We start from the raw sequence: 21,090 nt of genomic DNA, 5'->3' as shown, positions 1-21,090 counted from the left end.
GTTCAGTCTCTTCAAGTTACATTTTTCCCTTTTAGTATCCTTTAATTTTTTGTTGGACGTTGGACACGGAAGTTCTGGGTGGAAGGAACTGCAGTACACTGGTTTTTAGTGATGCAGTGGTGAGGTGTGCAGGAAGGGAATGCACTCTACAGTCTTACGATGAGGCCCCTGTCTTTTGGGGAGCCTGCGCCCCAGAATGTGACCCTCACCGCTGCTTCTCAGTCCCCCCCACCACTTATGTGGGGCAGGATAGCTACGGAAGGCTGCAGGGGAATACGTACCTTCCCCAAATGGGTATTCCCCTCTCCCCAGGTCAGCTAGGCTCCGATTTAAAAAAAAGGTTAGATGCTGGGTGACTAGTTTCTCTTGAGGGCAGGCCTTGATAGGAACAAGTACTCTGACACACTACTATGTATAAAATAGAGAGCCAACAAGGACCTACTGTATAGCACAGGGAATTCTACTCAATAGCTTTGTTTGTTTGTTTTGCGTGTTTTTTTTTTTGTTTTTTTTTTTTGCGGTACACGGGCCTCTCACTGCTGTGGCCTCTCCCGTTGCGGAGCACAGGCTCCGGACGCGCAGGCCCAGCGGCCATGGCTCACAGGCCCAGCCGCTCTGCAGCATGTGGGATCTTCCCGGACTGGGGCACGAACCCGTGTCCCCTGCATCGGCAGGCGGACTCTCAACCACTGCGCCACCAGGGAAGCCCCTACTCAATAGTTTTTAATAACCCTATAAGGGATAAGAATCCGAAAAAGAACACACACACACACACACACACATATATATATATATATATATGTTCTATATACATACATACATACATGTATAACTGAATCACTGTGCTGTGCACCTGAAACTAAGACAACATTGTAAATCAACTATACTTCAATTAAAAAAAAAAGAACAAGTACGCTGGCCTATCTAAGAATGGTTCCTGGCCCCTTCCCTTGCAGGAATCATGGGGGGATTTTCTCTGATATTTACTGCGAGAACATGGTTGGCCTCCTAGAGGTAAAGCGCACAAAGGTGCCGCCACCCCAAGACTGACTCGTCTGGGTGTTTCGAGTCTTCCATTTGTCTGCACTGGACCTCCGGTAATCCTCAGTACAGCTCAGGGTTTCCTACCTCAACGCTGGTTCCTTGGGAGGCTTCTGCTCGTGCGTTTCTACTCCTGTAAGTCATGATTCTCAACATCTACCGGTCTGTCCCATTTCTGGAGCAGTCATTTGCCCTGTGACCTCACTTCTCTGACAGATCTAAGAAGAATCATCGATTTTCCAATCTGTTCAGCTTTTTACTTGTTGTTAGGACAGAGTGGCAACTCCTAAGCTCCTTCCGTGTTGGACCAGAAGCTGAAAGGCTCTACTTTCTTTTTATTGGCACTCATCTTGTGTACCTCTGCCTATTCTGATCACTTTGATTTAGGTGTGTTTCTTGGGCATGAAACGTTCCAATTAGAAATTATTTTCTTCTTTGACGTGTGATGCAGCTCATTTAGCCAGTTTATATTATTGCCGTGACTGGTATGTTCTGGTCTCAGATTTATAACTTTTATGTACAATGTGATCTCCTTTCTCTGTTTGATTTTATGAAGTCCTGAAATCCAGGATGGGCTGTATTTTTGTTCTGGAGGGCAGGGGGTAACCACTATTATTAGAACTATAGGCAATAACTTTAGTTTATGGCTTTGTTTTCTTTTATTTTCTGAACTATGATAGCTTGTAAAAGTATCTGATTTCTCATTTTCCCCCTCTGCTTCCTCTTCTCTAGCACCCAATTTCAGACAAAGTATTAGCTCTCTTAGCATCTTTCCTTGTACTTCTCTGACTTGAATTCTCAGCATTATGTGCTCGGGCATCTTTGTCTCTCAGCCATTGGAGGTGAACCAATCAGCACGTTCTACCTCTCAGCATCTGCCCCACCTAATCTTTGTCGTACACCTTGTGCATTCTCAGTATAACATTTATACTCTTTTCCTAAATCTCTCTTTGTCTGTCAGCTCTACAGACCATGTATGTGTCGCTCCTTCAGCCCTGTTGTGCAGGGCACTTTCTTAGTCGTTTTCTTGGGGGCCTGAAGCCTCCAGCAGCTCACCCTCAGCGTCACTAACAAGGACTCACAGGAACAATATTAACTGAATCCCTCTGTGTCCCTCAGCTTGTTTGTTGCCTTTATGCTTTAAAAGTAACCTGTGTTATTTTGTTTTCCCTGGAGGTTTCCCAGAGCCACCTCCGTGGTGCCTCTGTACAAATATGCAGCCCCGTGTACAGGATGCTTGGCAGGAAGGAGGAGAACATGTCACGCGTGCTGGACAGAGTCTGCCTTTTGTGCCGCCTCCAGCTCTGTCTTCAGTCCTGGGATGATTATTTCCGACTTTCAACGTTCTTCAACGTGGTTCAACGTTGTCATGACACACTGTCATTTTCGTATAGCACTGCATTATATGTATGTTTCATTTAGTATTTTCTAAAAATGTTTGTTATTTCTGGGTGGCTTGATTCCACTGTACCAGAGACACACTCTAAATGATCTCAATTGTTTGAAATTCGGTGAGACTTGCCTCAAGGCCCAGACAATGGCCAATTGCACTAAACACCCCAAATGCATTTAAAAAGTGGAGTGCAGTGTTCTAGATTTATCAATTAGGTCAAATTTGCTGTGAATGCAATTTAAATATTCTGTGTAGGATTTTTTGGTCTGCTCCACCAGCAATTAAGGGCAGAGTGTTGAAGACTCTCACTGTGACTGTGGACTTGCCTAGTCCTCTCTTCAGTACTTCCAGTTTTTACTTCATATATTTTAATTTTATTTGCTGAAAACAAATTTATAATTTATCTATGTAGTAGGCTGGCTGTTTTATCATTATGAAATATGTTTCTAGCAATGCTTCTCGCCTTGAAGTCTGCTTTGTCTATTAGTAAAGGGATTACAGCTTGTTTTGGTTATACCTTACATATTATATCATTTACATTCTTTTATTTTAACATTTCTGTGCCCTTATATCCAAATCATATCTCTTGGAAACAGCATATATTTGGGATTTTTAAAAATCTTGAAGCGTTGCCTTTTAATTGGAACATGTACTGATATAGTTGGCATTATATGTATAAACTATTTACTGTATGTCCTCTCTGATTATCTTATCCCTTTATTAAGTTAATCAAATATTTATGATTCTGTTTTTTATTCCATTTTTCCTCTCTATAGGCTTATCTATCCCTATAGATTTCAAAATAAATCCTACACCGATTAGGACTACTCTAAATAATAAGTACTTTTTATTACTTCTTCATTACTACAAAGTTGAATTCCCGATTAATGTCATGTACTTTAATTCTACATGTATTTTCAAGCATATGACATAACTATTAATGTTAGAAACAGAAATTCTCATTTAACTTTACCTATATATTCACTTTTTCCACTGTTCCTCCTACCTTTCCGTACTTCCACGTTTCCATCATTTTTCTATTGCTTGAAGAACTCCCTGATTATTTCTTTCATTGTAGGTTTGCTGCTAATAATTTCTCACAGCTTCTGTGTGTCTAAAGGTCTTTATTTCCAAAGGATTGTTTTTGCTAATGAAGTGTTCTGGGTCGGCAGTTATTTTTTTCCAGCATATTGAAGTTGTCACTCCATTTTCTTCACGCTCAGATAATTTCTATGGAGAATCAGCTCTCAGTACTGGTATTGCTCCTTTTAAGGAAATGTGTCTATTTTCCTTTAGATGCTTTGAACATTTTCCTTTTTGCCTTTTAGCCATTTTACTATGCTGCTAATGTGCAGATGGATTTTTTTTCTTTTTAATTTAATTTGCTTGTGGTCATAGTTTGTTTTTTTTTTTTAATCTTTGACTTGAGTCTTTTGTCAGTTTTGAAAATTCTCAGCTATTGTGTCCTCAAATACTGCTTCTATTTCATACGTTCTCGCCTCTATCTGGAACTACAATTATACACATTTTAGATCTTTCACAGAGCCTTTTTTCTATCTTCTATACTGCTTCTCTTTCATTTTGAAAAGTTTCTTTCAGTATTTCAAAATAAGGTATTTCCTACAGATCTCTCCTCCAGCTTAGTGACCCACTCTCCTGCGTCTGACCAGCTGCTGAAACTGTTTGTTGAGCAGCTGATTTCAGTTATTTTATATTATGGCTTCAAAATTTCCATTTGATTCTATTTAATAGATTTCCATTATTTGGTAAAAACTTCCATCCTGTCATTTCTTTCCTTGAACATATTAGTCTGATATTTCTTTTTTTTTCTAACATCTTTATTGGAGTATAATTGCTTTACAATGGTGTGTTAGTTTCTGCTTTATAACAAAGTGAATCAGCTATACATATACATATGTTCCTATACCTCTCCCCTCTTGTGTCTCCCTCCCTCCACCCTCCCTATCCCACCCCTCTAGGTGGTCACAAAGCACCAAGCTGATCTCCCTGTGCCATGCGGCTGCTTCCCACTAGCTATCTATTTTACGTTTGGTAGTGTATATATGTCCATGCCACTCTCTCACTTCGTCACAGCTTACCCTTCCCCCTCCCCGTAATTCTTAATCACCTGTGGAGCTGCTGCTAGTTTCTATTTTTTTCTCTTGCGTTTTGACCAACTGGTTCTATCTCCTAAAAGCTTGAGAATAAACTGCTGAATGGAGGATATTGTGTATAAATGTTATAGAGACAGGAAATATAGTATCTTCATCTAGGATTATTTCCTTTTATCTGGAGGATAACTAGAATAGGAATAGATACACTTGATTCATTCAGGATGGTGATGTTTCAAACTGGGTTTCTGTCTTAATGAAGGATAATCTATTTCTGATTTTCCCTTTCTCCTAGAAAATAGTACTTTGGGGATCTTATGTGAAAGCTCACTGTGTTTGCACGGTACCCCGTTTGTCTTGTCCTGAAGCTCGGTGTCTGTATTCCCAGCCACATGCTTAATCACCTGCTTGCATTTGTCTAGAACTGTCAGTGCAGTTTTGCTTGAATTCTTGGCCCCTCAAGCTCCCCACTCCCCTCACCCCCGTGTAGCTTAAGAATCAGCCAGTTCCAATGCCTCCATGACAACCTTTCCTCCGGGCTCTCCTCTTCTCAAATCCGGGTTGCCTTGGTACCTCTAAAATTCAACATCTGTCTCCACACACCTGTGAAACTCCTGTCGTTCTCTGCCACTACTTTCAGCTAATCCTCTCAGTTTCGTGGCCTTAGAAATTGGCAGATACCCAGATGAGAGAAGTGGCTCACCTCAATGCCATGTCCCTTCTCTGAGCATCTCGGCCACTCAAGTCGTAGACACCTTGGCTGCTCTAGAAGACAGAAGTGCCTTCAGAAGGTTGTTGTTATTTTAATTTTATCCCCTTTATAACCTGTTCTAGGCAGGCTAGTTAGTCTGTACAAAATCTACTCCATCATAGCCAAAGGCAAAGACGCCAACTACTTCCTACCAGTTCCACTGCTACCACCTGGATGTGAGTCCCCATCACATCTCACCCGGAATATGGAGTTGGTCACCCTGTTTTACCCTTGCCCTCTTATAATCTACTCTCAACAGAGCAGTCACAGTGATAACTCAAAAATACAGAGCTCTGGGGGGTTTGAGGAAAAAACCCAAGTATACAAGACCCTACGTAACACCCCCATAGTCTTACTGTTCCCTACCTCTCCCTGCTGCAGCCTCGCTGACCTCCTGACTGTTCCTGAAACACCAGGTCCCTTCCACTTTAGCCTTTGACAAGCTAATTCCTCTTCCTGGAATGCCCTTCCCTCACATAATTCATGGCTAATTTCTCCATCTCCTTCAAATTGCTTAAATTTCATCTTTTAAAAAACGTTCTATGCTAATACTTTATTAAAACGAAACCTTCCTCACTCCTCCAAAGCATGGTACTCTTCAGCCAACTATGCTTTCTCCTTTTTCTTCATTCATAACATTGATCATTTTCTAGGATAACATGACTTTGCTATTTATTATATTTATTGTTTTTATCTCCATCTAAACTCATCTTCTCCCTGGCTAGAAGTGATCCCTAGGAGGACTAGAATCTCTGCCTGCTTCTTTTGTTGATATATTCTGAGCACTGGGAATAATAGCAGAAGTATTCAAAGGGTAAGATGAATGGTAAAAACACAGAAATATTTTGGTAGAGAAAAGTAATCAAAATAATCTAATAATTAGGGAATTTAATTCATTCATCAATTGTTTATTGAGTATCAACTATGTACCAGGGTACTAAACAGTAATAAACAAGACAGGCCCTTTGAGCTTAAAAAACTTTCTCTGAAAGCAATGTATACGTATTGCGTGTACCCACAATGTATACATATATCAAATCATCACATTGTTGACTTTAAATATCTTATAATTTTGTACCATTTTCTTTGTCAACTATACTTCAATAAAGCTGAGAAAAGAGTTATTAGCTACTTTCCCGGCATTCTTGAAATGACTGCAGATGCTCTCTCATGGCTGTAGGGATTCCTACTTTTCCATTGAAAATAAGATGGTGGAATCATATCACTCTGGTGCAGTAAGAACATTTCCCTCCAGAACTCTACTTGGATTAGCTCTGCACCATGGCACCAAGGCAGCTGTGGCAAAAACCAGTTTTCAAGAAGCATTTAAAAATTAAATAAAAAGCGGGTTAAATGATGAAAGACTGTTTGCAATACCCATTTGATCATAAATGGATAGTTTTTAAAATTACTTTCCAATTTTAAAAAGTTGTATCTACTTTCATTTCTGCTGACTGGGGGGATGCCACAACACAGGTTAAATACGTATTCTGTTAGGCCATGTCTAAGGCTTGCAATCCCCCCAAACAAATGTGTTCCTCCTCACGTAACTCCGATTTTGTAACTCTACTATCTACAAGCCTGATAGATCTACCATAAGACAAGGGGGAACTGAGGTTGTGACAACACTTTATTTTTCCCTCTAAGAGCCGTCTACAGGGAGGGCACAGCTGAATGACACAGCAGGAAATCTTAAGCAATTATATAATAATTGGCTGTGACACTAACTCTGCTGAACACATTCCATAAATTCAAACTTAAATCTGTGCAACTCCCCTGGTAAACAGCTTCTGAAATGTTTTCAAAATAACTGTTCATCAGATTTGTCTCATTAGAAACATTCCTCAGTTATTTTCTCTGGAAAACAGCTGTACTAGCATCAAGAGAAGCCCAGAGTGTTCAGTAGAAGCAATAACAGCAGGAAGAGTCTGAGATCTACAAATATTCAGGGAAGGGGGGTTTCCTCACACAGCTGCGGCATTAGGTATAACGGTTTGTTAATCTTACCGACAGTTGTAATCTTCCGAAGTAAGCAGAGACACGACAGACGTGCTTGATACTAATGACCAAAATGATGGACAGTTTCTCTCACTGTGATCCATGGGCAACACCATCTCATCATCATCATCATCATCATTTAATGATTACGTTAAAAGGGCAATTACCTATGATTTATTCCAGGCATTGAATCAGATTCTCTGCGGGTCCTAGGAAGCCTACCAGGTGACTCTTATGCACGCTAAGGTTTAAAAAAAAACTGACAGAGATTAAAAACAACCACAATGACCTATAACAACATCTGTTGGTGGTGAGCGATGCTGACTCACTCTTCCTCTGTTCAATCTTAAGTTGGACTTTTGTAAATAGAGTTGCTTTGTTTATACCACATTTTTTAGTTTTCGCTTCATGTCCTGGGAATTTGTCTGTAGGAAAACCTTTGGATGTGCTGTAGATGTATTTTGGAAGAAAATACTTGGCTGTGTTTATCCCAGTGAAATGAGAGAGAGCTGAAGATTGAGATGCCAGGGAGTATAAGAGGATTAACATTAACATTTATATTTAGGGCCAAAACATAGGCTAGACAGCTAGAAACATGTATATGGAGCTGAAGGTAAAAGAAGTGGTTCCAGAATATTTGTCCAATTGGAACCCCATGACCGCTAGGTAGTTATCATCACCGACGTCATCAGCATTGCTATCATCAATATTTGTATTCTGCCCTACGTTTATTAGGCCCCCTGGCATGCATTATCATTAAATCTTCAAAACCATCTGAATAGCTTCTGGAAAGATCTCTCCCCTCCCAATATGATGTTCCTTGTCTTCTTCAGTGTTCCAGTAAATGCCACATTCACCCACTCAACTGATTATGCCAACAGCTTTGTAGTTATCCATGACTTCCCTCTCTCTCATGCTCCCGTCCCTTCCTACCCTCCAACATACACATGTCTGATGGGTCAGATTTACTGATTTGGAAGACCATTTAGATATTCATAAAAATACCTGGTAGATAATATAAAAAGCCTAATGCAATACTTCATGTGTTTACAGACCTGTTAGAAGGTCCAACTATATGCTGTCTACAGAAAACACATTTTTTTTTTTTTGTGGTACACGGGCCTCTCACTGTTGTGGCCTCTCCCATTGCAGAGCACAGGCTCAGACGCACAGGCTCAGTGGCCATGGCTCATGGGCCCAGCCGCTCCGCGGCATGTGGGATCCTCCCAGACCGGGGCACAAACCCGTGTCTCCTGCATCGGCAGGTGGACTCTCAACCACTGCACCACCAGGGAAGCCCCAGAAGACACATTTTTGATACAAAGATACAGATATGTTGAAAGTAAATGGGTAGAGGAGACATCATTCTAACAGCAATCATATGGAAGTTGGAATAGGTCTACTCAGACAAATCATAAGGGAAGCTGGAAAATACTGTGGGATAAATGACAACAAAGACACAACATACCAAACTTATGGAATGAAGCCAAAACAGAGCTTTGAAAAAATTTTAGAGCTGTAAATGCCTATATGTATATATATAAAAGAAGTCAAATCAATAACCTAAATTTCCACCTTAAGACACTGGAAAAAGAGGACAATAAACCGAAAGAAAACAGAAGGAAGGAAATTATAAAGATCAGAGCAGAAATAAATGAAATACAAAACAGAAGTTAATAGATAAAATCAATAACCATATGTTGGTCCTTCAAAACGATTAATGAAATTGACAAACTTTTAGCTAGACTGAACAAGAAAATAAGGGAGAGGACTGAACATACTAAAATCAGGAATGAAATAGAAAACATCAGTGTAGACCTTGCAGAAACAAACAAACAAAAGAAGACTATAAGGAATACTATAAACAACTGTAGACCAAAAATTAGATAAATTAGTTGAAACAGACAGATTCCCACAAGAAGCATATTATTAAAACAGACTCAAGAAGAAACAGAAACTCTGAATAACAAGTAAAGTATAACAACTAAACAAGCATAACAAGTAAAGAGGTTGAATTAGTAATCAAAATACTTTCCACAAAGGAAAGCCCCGTATCAAGTGGCTTCACTGATGAATTCTACCAAACATTTAAAGAAGAATTAATACCAATTCTTTACAAACTTAACCAAAAACTATAAGAATGGGAACATTTTATAATTCATTTTATGAGCCCAATATTATCCTGATATATAAATCACGCAAAGATATCACACACTTAAGACCTGCGCAGAAGGGGAGAGGTAGCACGTCGAAAGGAGGGCCTCTGGAGTGTGGAGTTCCCCAGTTTGGAGTCGTGTGGCTGACAGGGTCTTGGTGCTCCGGCTGGGTGTCAGGCCTGAGCCTCTGAGGTGGGTGAGCCAAGTTCAGGACATTGGTCCACCAGTGACCCTCTGGCTCCATGTAATTTCAAAGAGCAAAAGCTCTCTCAGAGATCTCCTCAATGCTAAGATCCAGCTCCACTCAATGACCAGAAAGCTACAGTGCTGGACACCCCATGCCAAAAAACTAGCAAGACAGGAACAGAATCCCACCCAAGCAGAGAGGCTGCCTAAAATCATAAAAAGGTCACAGACACCCCAAAACACACCACCGGACTCGGTCCTGCCCACCAGAAAGACCAGATCCAGCGTCATCAACCAGAACACAGGCACCAGTCCCCTCCACCAGGAAGCCTACACAACCCACTAAACCAACCTTACCCACTGGGAGCAAACACCAAAAGCAACAGGAACTACGAACCTGCAGACTGCAAAAAGGAGACCCCAAACAAAATAAGTTAAGCAAAATGAGAAGACAGAGAAACACACAGCAGATGAAGGAGCAAGGTAAAACCCCACCAGACCAAACAAATGAAGAGGAAATAGGCAGTCTACCTGAAAAAGAATTCACAGTAATGATACTAAAGATGATCCAAAATCTTGGAAATAGAATGGAGAGAATACAAGAAACGTTTAACAAGGACATAGAAGATATAAAGAGCAAGCAAACAATGATGAACACAATAAATGAAATTTAAAACTCTCTAGAAGCAATCAATAGCAGAATAATTGAGGCACAAGAATGGATAAGTGACCTGGAAGATATAATAGTGGAAATAACTACCACAGCGCAGAGTAAAGAAAAAAGAATGAAAAGAATTGAGGACAGTCTCAGAGACCTCTGGGACAATAGTAAATGCACCAACATTCGAATTATAGGGGTCCCAGAAAAAGAAGAGGAAAAAAAACCAGACTGAGAAAATATTTGAAGAGATTATAGTTGAAAACTTCCCTAATATGGGAAAGGAAATAATCAAATCCAGGAAGCACAGAGAGTCCCATACAGGATAAATCCAAAGAGAAACATGCTGAGGCACATATTAATCAAACTATCAAAAATTAAATACAAAGAAAGAATATTAAAAGCAGCAAGGGAAAAGCAACAAATAACATACAAGGGAATCCCCTTAAGGTTAACAGCTGATCTTTCAGCAGAAACTCTGTAAACCAGAATGGAATGGCAGGACATATTTAAAGTGATGAAAGGGAAAAACCTACAACCAAGATTACTCTACCTAGCAAGGATCTCATTCAGATTCGATGGAGAAATTAAAACCTTTACAAAAAAGCAAAAGCTAAGAGAATTCAGCACCACGAAACCAGCTTTACAACAAATGCTAAAGGGACTTTTCTAGGCAGGAAATACAAGAGAAGGAAGAGATCTACAATAGAAAACCCAAAACAATTAAGAAAATGGTAATAGGAAAATACATATTGATAATTACCTTAAATGTAAATGGATTAAATGCTCCAACCAAAAGACATACACTGGCTGAATGGATACAAAAACAAGACCCATACATATGCTGTCTACAGGAGACCCACTTCAGACCTAGGGACACATACAGACTGAAAGTGAGGGGATGGAAAATGATATTCCATGCAAATGAAAATCAAAAGAAAGCTGGAGTAGCAATTCTCATATCAGACAAAATAGACTTTAAAATAAAGACTATTACAAGAGACAAGGATACTACATAATAATCAGGGATCAATCCAAGAAGAAGATATAACAATTGTAAATATTTATGCACCCAACATAGGAGCACCTCAATACATAAGGCAAATACTAACAGCCATAAAACAGGAGATCGACAGTAACACAATCATAGTAGGGGACTTTAACATGCCACTTTCACCAATGGACAGATCATCCAAAGTGAAAATAAATAAGGAAACACAAGCTTTAAATGATACATTAAACAAGATGGACTTAATTGATATTTATAGGACATTCCATCCAAAAACAACAGAATACACTTTCTTCTCAAGTGCTCATGGAACATTCTCTAGGATAGATCATATCTTGGGTCACAAACCAAGCCTTGGTAAATTTAAGAAAATTGAAATCATATCAAGTATCTTTTCTGACCACAACGCTATGAGACTAGATGTCAATTACAGGAAAAGATCTGTAAAAAATACAAACACATGGAGGCTAAACAATACACTACTAAATAACCAAGAGATCACTGAAGAAATCAAAGAGGAAATAAAAAAATACATAGAAACAAATGAAAACACGACGACCCAAAACCTATGGGATGCAGCAAAAACAGTTCTAAGAGGGAAGTTTATAGCAATACAATCCTACCTCAAGAAACAAGAAACATCTCAAATAAACAACCTAACCTTACACCTAAAGCAATTAGAGAAAGAAGAACAAAAAACCCCCAAAGTTAGCAGAAGGAAAGAAATCATAAAGATCAGATCAGAACTCAATGAAAAAGAAATGAAGGAAACAATAGCAAAGATCAATAAAACTAAAAGCTGGTTCTTTGAGAAGATAAACAAAATTGATAAACGATTAGCCAGACTCATCAAGAAAAAAACGGAGAAGTCTCAAACCAATAGAATTAGAAATGAAAAAGGAGAAGTAACAAGTGACACTGCAGAAATACAAAGGATCATGAGAGATTACTACAAGCAATGGAATAAAATATTTTTAAAATATTTCATTTATTAAATTTATTTTAAAATAGATCAAAAGAGTGAACAATTTTTCCTCCAAAAACTATGAAATATTGTTGAAAAATTAAAGAAAACCTAAATAAATGGAAAGATACCTCACGTTGATGAATTGGAAGACTTAATATTGTTGAGATGGCATACTCCCCCAGTTGATCTACAAATGAATAAAATTCCTGCCAAAACACCAACTAACATATTTGCAGAATCTGACAACCTGAACTTAAAACTACTCATGTGGAAAAGGAAGGAACCCTGAACAGCCTAAACAAACTTGAAAAAGAACAATGACTGAGGACTCACACTTCCTTATTTCATAACTTATTACAAAGCAATGGTAATCAAAAGAGTATGTTATTGGTATAAGGCTAGAAATAGAAAATATTCAATGGAAAAGAATTAAATCAACAAATAAATACTCACATTTATGTTTAACTGATTTGTGACAATGTTTCCAAGACAATTCAGTGGGGGAAAGAACAGTCTTTCCAACAAATTAACCTGGGACAACTGGATAATCACATGCAAAAGAATGAACTTGAACCCTACTTCACACCATGTACAAAAATTAACTCAAAATGGGTAACAGATCTAAATGTAAGAGCTAAAATTATGAAACTCCTATAAGAAAATATAGAATAAATCTTTGTGATCTTGGGTTAGGCAGTTTTCTTTGATATAACACCAGAAATACAAGTGACAAAAGAAAAACAGGTAAATTGGATTTCATCAAAATGTAAAACTTTTGTGTTTCAAAAGTCACCATCAATATAGCAAAAAGAATACACACAGAATGAAAGAAAATATCATCAAATCACATATGATAAGAGACTTGTACCTAGACCATATAAAGAACTCATACAATTCAATAAAAAATGAACCAATTGAAAAAGGGGCAAAAGATCTGAATAGATATCTCTCCAAAGAAGATATGCAAATGAGCAAGAAGCACATGAAAAGAAGCTCAACATCATTAGTCATTAGGGAAAATGTATATCAAAACCACAATGAGATACCTCTTCACCTGCAACCCTACCCTGCAACCCAAGAGAAGGGGCCTCAGGATGAAATCTACTTTGCCAGCACCTTGATCTCGGACTGTTGTTTAAGTCACCAAGTTATGATGTTTTGTTATGGCAGCCTGAGGTGACTTGGACAACTGAAATTGACAAGATCTTCTAATCAATTAGATGTGCACTGGAGAGATGAAAGATGATTGAAAGAGTGAAGTAAAAATGATTCTGAGGTGCTTGGCCTGAAATGGGAAATGCAGGTTTGGGCAGGAAAATAAGAAATCAGTACTGCACGTATTAAATTTGAAACATCTAAGCGAAGACGTTATGTAGAAAGTTGGATATTTGAGAGTGGATCTCAGGTTCAAGGCTAGACATTTAAATCTGAGATTCATCAGTGAACAGATGATATGTAAATCATGGGACTGTGTGAACCCGCACAAATATGGTGAGAAAAAACAATAGGTCTGCACTTGATCTCAGAGTACTTCAGTGTCTAGAGGTCAAGGTGACAAGCAGCAAACAGGACTGCAAAGGAGTCACCAGAAAAGTAAGGAAAAATCAAGAGAATGGTATCCTGTAAACTGAGTCATCATGTTTTTAAAGTGTGACCAGCTTTGTCAAATATTGCTAAGAAGGTAAGTAATGAAGATTCATATTGATTATTGGATTGGCCATGGTAAGATTCTGGGGACCTTTGGTAGTTTCAGAGGATGGTGGGTGAGTATGAAGCCTTAATTGGTGCATGCTTCCCACCAGTGTCGACTGTAATGCAGCGAGGCCCCCTTCTCCTCTCCCCGAACCCCCAGCCCCTCAGACCTTTACACCTGTTCATTCCACCCACCAGACCCACTCGGCCGTTCACTACAGTGTCTGCACAGCTGAACCACGCAGAAGGGATTGTAGGCAAATGGAAAAACAAAGAAAACAGATTATTTGCTTCAAAGACAAAACTATGACAGTGAAAATGTTACTTAACCTTCATAGCATTTTTTGAAATACTGACTTATGTTGATATTTTTAAGACTTTAATGTTAAAAATAAAAGTACGTTAAAAATGGAGGGCAGAAAAATACCTGTCTAAAAAACAATTTCAGATCTATTAGTAGTAGGTTCTTAAAGATATTTACCCAACCATTCATGGTTGGCAGGACCAGGAGGGTTAAAAAAAAAGTGAATTATTTACTGATATCCAGAATTTAAGGAAAAAACTCATCACCATCTCTCTCAACTCAGAAGAATATGAACCACTGGTATAGGGTTATCAAATAATGGTGGAAGAGGTGTACTTCCATCTACACATGTATTCTCAGCCGATTTCTAAAAAGCAATGCAATCAAAACAGAAATTTGTTATAGGAAGGGAAACAGAGGTTTACTGGTGACAGAAAAAAAGGCCATTGGTAAAAATGATACTTTTAGTATAAGTCAATTTCAAGGTACTTACAGACACAGGGGCGCTGTGGTCAGGAGGCAGGAGGTTTTCACCTGTATCTCAATATTGGAGTAAAACTCCTAAATCCACAATTAATGAAAGAAGTTCCAAGTGCCCTGAGCGTCACAGGGTACTTCCCGGGTAACAAGATGAGCTGCCCAGGTGAATAATGGCAGGGCCCGTGACTCGTGGCAATCACAGTGTCTGGTGATATAGTCAGCGCGAAGTGCAATTGTGGCATCAAGCACCTATATTGCCTTAAGACTGGGTCCATGTGGATCGGCTCTGCTTATGTGTCCTGGCATAACAGGACCAGAAACTGCAGATAAAATGTTATTCCGAAGAAACACGCCGACTTCAGGATGTAACTTCAAGCAGCTGGGCCAAAGGCCGCCCTGGTGAGGCAACAGAGCAGTGGAAGAGCATGGACTTTGGGACCAGACTCCTGGATTCCAGCACTGCTTCACCACTTCTCACTGTGTAACGCTGGGTGACTTACTAGCCTCTCTGTGCACGGTTGCCACACCTGTAAAATGAGAAAGACAGTAATACATACTTCCAGGGGTGCTGGGAGGATGACATAGACCAGAACAAGGAGCGTTCTTAGATCAGCGGGGCGCATATCACATGTGCTATACAAGTGTTCGATTTCTGTAATCACACTGGAATAAATTATTTGGGTTAGAGAATATATTATGTCCCTGTAGTTCAGTAGTGTTTGAAGTATCCAAAGCCCAAAGTGAAGCTGCATGAAGTTGTGATTAGAAAAAGTGAATGAAAAGATAATGAGGAAAGTCAAAAAATAACCCAGGGAGGAGACTTCATGTAATGATGCTCGTGGAGGGAAACTAATGAATTTCCCTTGGCAGCCCGTGGATCTAAATGTCACTGCAATTGTATTTAGAAGGATTTCTGTGGTTCAGAACCGCCCTGTATCAGTTTTTACAGCCTGAAATAAGCCCATAGCTCAGGGCTTGGAAATAAAACTGGAAAGATCCAAGCTGTTTATTATTAGGACATTTTTTTTGTACATTTAAAAGAAATAACTACAAAGTTTGTTTATTCTAAGGCAAATATTTTATGCTCAAAATAATATTTTTTAAAAAAGAATAATGGTGAGTACTAGACAGATTATGTGCTTTTATTTTTATCTGTGGCTAATACTATAAAACTGAAAATAATTAAATAGTGTCTTGCTATTTTCTGGGAGGGAGGAAAAGTCCGAAATACTTGTCATTTTCCTTTTAAAATATACACTTTAAATGGGTGTTCGCCACCTTCACTTTCACTGCTTCAACTACTCGGGTAGTACTCCATCCACATGGACTCAGGAAGACCACGGACTGGGCTCTGGTGTCCGACGTGGCAGCTACCAGCTACGAGTGGCTACTAAATACTCGAATTGCAACTAGTGGGACTGAGGGACTATAAGTTTAATTTATTAGTTTTCATTTAAGTTTAAAAACTGATGCTCTGGACTTCCCTGGTGGCACAGTGGTTAAGAATCCACCTGCCAATGCAGGGGACACAGGTTCGAGCCCTGGTCCGGGAAGATCCCACATGCCGTGGAGCAACTAAGCCCATGCACCACAACTACTGAGCCTGCGCTCTAGAGCCTGTGAGCCACAACTACTGAGCCCACGTGCCACAACTACTGAAACCTGAGCTCCTAGAGCCCGTGCTCTGCAACAAGAGAAGCCAACACAGTGAGAAGCCCACGCACTGCAACAAAGAGTAGCCTCTGCTCACCGCAACTAGAGAAAGCCTGCATGCAGCAACAAAGACCCAACGCAACGCAGCCAGAAATAAATAAATTAAATAAATTTAAAAAAAACACCCAAAACCTGATGCTCTATGAAGTTACTGGAAACTTTAAGTGCATTGTAGAACAACTTGAGTATTTGAATCTCCTTTTTCAACTATAAATGTTATGGAATCTAAACATGGATCCAGTATGTCCCATGAAAACTTAGCATTTAAATTAAGATGTTTTGTAAGTATAAAATACACAGATTTTGAAAACTCAGTACGAAAAACAAAAAGTAAATTATTTTATTAATATCTTTAAAATATTGATATTGTACTAAAATTATATTTTGGATATGAATTAAATAAAATATATTATTAAAATTAATTCCACTTATTTCTTTTTCTTTTTAACGTGGATACTAGAAAATTAAAAACTATATTTGTAGCTTGCGTTATATTTTTATTGGACATTAACCTTATATTCCAGAAGGTACAAATTCATCAGAGGATAGGTTTCCACTTAATATTAATCCTTTGAGTGAAAAATAATTTGATATGCATATTTAAGAAAACAAATTTACACTTATGATTTGTACTGGAAATTTAATTGAGTTCCCCACTTTTTTTTGAGAATATACATCTATTACCTAATTAACATGAGTCTCATATGAGAATCTGGTAGTAAACTTGCTTTGCTTTATTATTGTATTAATAAATAGTTTATTTATGACTATCTAGGATATCATTTAGTCTTAAAGAGGTTTAATAAATACTGGTTTTCTTAGATCTTTTGGAACATAATTATTATGTAGTTGATGTTCCTGAATGAGAGTTCTATTTTATATATAATCTTTTTTTAAAATTTGTAGTACTACATAGACATGTATACAAAATGTTATGCTATGTATAATTTAAATTTCATTTAACATATATTTAATATGTTAAAATTCTTTTGTAAGAATGCCTAAACTCAGTTCAAGGAAAATTACATCATGTTAGGCATTTAGTTTTCCTAGTCTCCATTTTTAGTGTAAATATACCATATTGAATAATGGATGGCCAACACGAATTCCAGGTATAAATAGGCATTTTGTGTTCCTTTGAGAACTAACTACAGACTACTGATTAGGAATTCAGTGATTCATTATTAAGTGCATATCTGAAATTTTATTTGTATTGAATATATAAGGGGAAAAATTCATACATTATTTTTCTTGTATTATTTTTGTCTTAGTTTTTATTAGAAATTTTCAAACATACAACAAAGTAGGGTTTAGTATAGTGAATTCTCGTATTTCTATTACCATGATTCATCAACAGTCGGTATCTTTCTAATCTTATTTCATCTTTGTCCCTAAATAGTTTTTTCCAAAGTATTATTAAGCATCATTTTATTCACTCATAAATGCCTTGATAAGTGTATTTAAATTTTGTCTAATAGACTTACCACACCATCATAACCTAATATGGACCCCATGTGCAAGTATCATTTTAAAGTTGGCTTGTTTGCATCAGGATACAAACAAGATCTACTTTTTGTGACTTTGAGGTTTATCCTTCGAATGGGCCGTCTCCCACACCACACTGACAGGTACAGGTAATGGATGCGAGTCTGCGGGTGCCTTTGCTCTTCAGTGTGGTAGCCGTGCAGGGGCTGGACCTTATTTTCTCAATAGCTATAGTTGTATATAAATGATATAATCTGTAAGGTTTTGTAGAACATGTACAGTAAGTCCCCTACCTACGAACCTTCAAGTTGCAAACTTTCAAAGATGTGAACGTGCATTCGCACGTCCAATCACGTAAGTTAGTTCACGTGTCTGGCATACAGTGTCACATGCGTGCATCCTCTACAAGTGGTTGTGCTTTTGTGTACTTTAGTGTACAGTACAGAATACAGTAGTACAGTATCTTTATTTCAAGCCTAGGATGTCCGGAAACAAGCCTAAAGCAACGGTGATGTAGCTGGTACTACTAAGAAGCGCCAAGCAATAACGATGGAAACAAAAGTGAATATAATTGAGAGAGTGGAGCGAGGCGAAAAGATGGCAGATGTCACTTGTTCTTATAACATGACTCATTCAACCATCTGCTCAGTTGTAAAGAACAAGGACAAGATCATAGAACATGTGAAGTCTGCTGTGCTGACAATGTTGACAAAATATTGAAGAAGCATGGAAAAGTGATGGAGGAGATGGAGAAACTTCTCAGCGTGCGGATGCAGGACCAACATCAGCGCTGAGTCCTGCTCAGCTTAATGCTGATTCAAGAGAAAGCTAAAAGCCTTTATGAAGACTTGAAGAAGAAACACGGCAAAGAATCAGAGGGCACATCTTTTTTTATTTTTTTTTTTGCGGTACGCGGGCCTCTCACTGTTGTGGCCTCTCCCGTTGCGGAGCACAGGCTCCGGATGCGCAGGCTCAGCGGCCATGGCTCACGGGCCCAGCCGCTCCGCGGCATGTGGGATCTTCCCGGACCGGGGCACGAACCCGTGTCCCCTGCATCGGCAGGCGGACTCTCAACCACTGCACCACCAGGGAAGCCCCTCAGCAAAACATTCTTTTGCTGCTCGACAATGCTCTGGGCCACCCCCCATTCATGGATGACTTTCATCCCAACGTCAAAGTAGTGCATCTGCCACCGAATACTACATTGCTCATCCAACCTATGGACCAGGGAGTTACAGTGACTTCCAAGAAATACTATTTACTATTCACACTTTTCATCAGGCAGTAAAGGCGAGTGATGAATCAGGAAAATCCTTGCAACAATTTTGGAAGGACTACAACATCTACAAGGCCATAAAAAAACACTGACTTTGCTTGGCGTGAGGTTACAGCCGTCACCATGAATGGGGTTTGGAAGAAACTTTGCCTGAAGTTTGCTCCCGATTTTCATGGATTTGAGAAGGTGGAAAAAGAGTCCAAAGAGGTCTTAGCAACTATAGTGACCCTCAGCGAGAAGCTGGAGCTAGATCTGCAAGAGGACGACTTCATTGAACTCCTTGCTATGCAACAAAAGGAGCTTGCTAATGAAGACCTGATGGAACTGGAGGCCCAGAGAAAGGACAGAGAGAGACAAGAGGAAGAAGAAGTAACTGAAGAACTGAAGAGATTCACGAAGAGGAAATGGCAGGGGATTTTCTTTATCTGAGGAGGCACTGTTAGTTTTTGAGGCACAGGACCTGAACGCAGAACGGTACACAAAGGTTGCAGCAGCCATTCAGCATGCAAGCCAGTGCTACTGTGTCACCTATGATGAGAAAAAAAGAGCTGCTACCAGATATCACTGGATCGCTTTTTCTCAAGAGGGTAGATAGAATTGAATCCAGCAAGGAACCAGCACCTGTGCCATCAGCGTCAGGCGTGAGTGAAACTTCAGCTCGCTCTCCGTCTCCTGTTGCTGAGGGTCCTTCATTTCTACCATCTCCCACCTCCTCTCTTCCAGTCAGTAGCTCTTCCTGCCTGTTCACTCGGTGCCAGTCCCTGGATGCCAGCTGTTGTACTGCACTACTGTGCTTTTCAAAGTACTGTACTGTAAGAATAAAAATATTTTATTTTTTGTGCATTTAAAAAAAATGTATTATTTGTGTGAAAAGTATTATAAACCTATTACAGCAGTACTATAGAGCCGACTGTGTGAGTTGGGTACCTAGGCTAACTTTGTTGGACTCATGAACGAATTGGACTTACAAACATGCTCTCAGAACGGAACTGGTTCCTCGGCAGGGTAATTACTCTATTTAGCTTTGAAACTGGTTAAAATAAAATTTTTATTGATTACTGGCAAATAAAGGAGAGAGAAAGGGAGATAAGAAATGGAAGGTGAAAAAGTAAAGATCGGGAGTTTGAAGTGTTAAACATTTTTTCTTCCCATTCATGTTTTTATATATGTGTGTATGTATGTGTATATGTGTGTGTGTAAGTCTGCGTATGTATGATGCATGTGCACTCATGTGTGCATGTATATGTGAATGTATGTGTGTGTTCAGATGTATATGTGGATGTACCTATCTGTGGATGTATGCACGTACTCAGTTGGCTCTAAAAGGGAGAGACCACATAAAGTTTCAACTGGAAGACAAATGAGGTTTAAGCGAATTTTAAAAACTGTACGTTAAAGGGAACGAGCTAGCAGAGAGCCGAGAACTGGCGGTCAGGAGAGGCCGCGCATCAATCCGAGTCTAACCCCTCCTGACCCGCGCCCTTCCTTCCTGCAGACACGAGCCCACCACGGACACGATGCGGATGCTCGGCTGCTGTGCTGACGTGGAGTCAGTTCTGGGGGGAATTTGTCACCAAACCCTTTCCCGGAGCCTAAGCGCATCTTTTGTCAAAAACGCCTCCACTGAGACGACATTAAGATACCTCGTTGCCAGCCTCCTGTGCGGCCCTTCAGCCCTGGGAGGAGCCGCTTCTCCTCAGAGGCTGACTGACTGTCGGCCACCTCCGTCTGGGTCGTAGCCGGGTGCCCTGGAGCTAACAGCGCCGGAGTACAGACGCCGTCGCCTCGATGCCCTCCCGGGAGCCCCGCCCTCTTCAGCGGAGCCAAGTCGTGCGTGTGCGCATGCGTCTGCGTGTGTGCGCAGTGCCCC

At 39.5% G+C, this 21,090-nt stretch overlaps 1 long non-coding RNA gene across 1 annotated transcript; it reads right to left on the bottom strand.

Moving 5' to 3' along the window:
- Positions 1–13,384: 13,384 nt before the first annotated feature.
- On the bottom strand, positions 13,385–21,057 carry LOC307176696. Its single transcript, XR_013824865.1, has 3 exons — positions 20,864–21,057; positions 19,842–20,030; positions 13,385–15,273 (listed from the first exon to the last, which is right to left on the bottom strand). It is a non-coding gene; the product is annotated as an uncharacterized lncRNA (long non-coding RNA).
- Between the last annotated feature and the right edge of the window lie 33 nt (positions 21,058–21,090).

Source organism: Stenella coeruleoalba, assembly GCF_951394435.1.
Source record: "Stenella coeruleoalba genome assembly, chromosome: 18".
Lineage (NCBI taxonomy): Eukaryota > Metazoa > Chordata > Mammalia > Artiodactyla > Delphinidae > Stenella > Stenella coeruleoalba.
The sequence above is the reverse complement of the archived record's forward strand: the minus strand, read 5'-3'. Positions and strand labels throughout refer to the sequence as shown.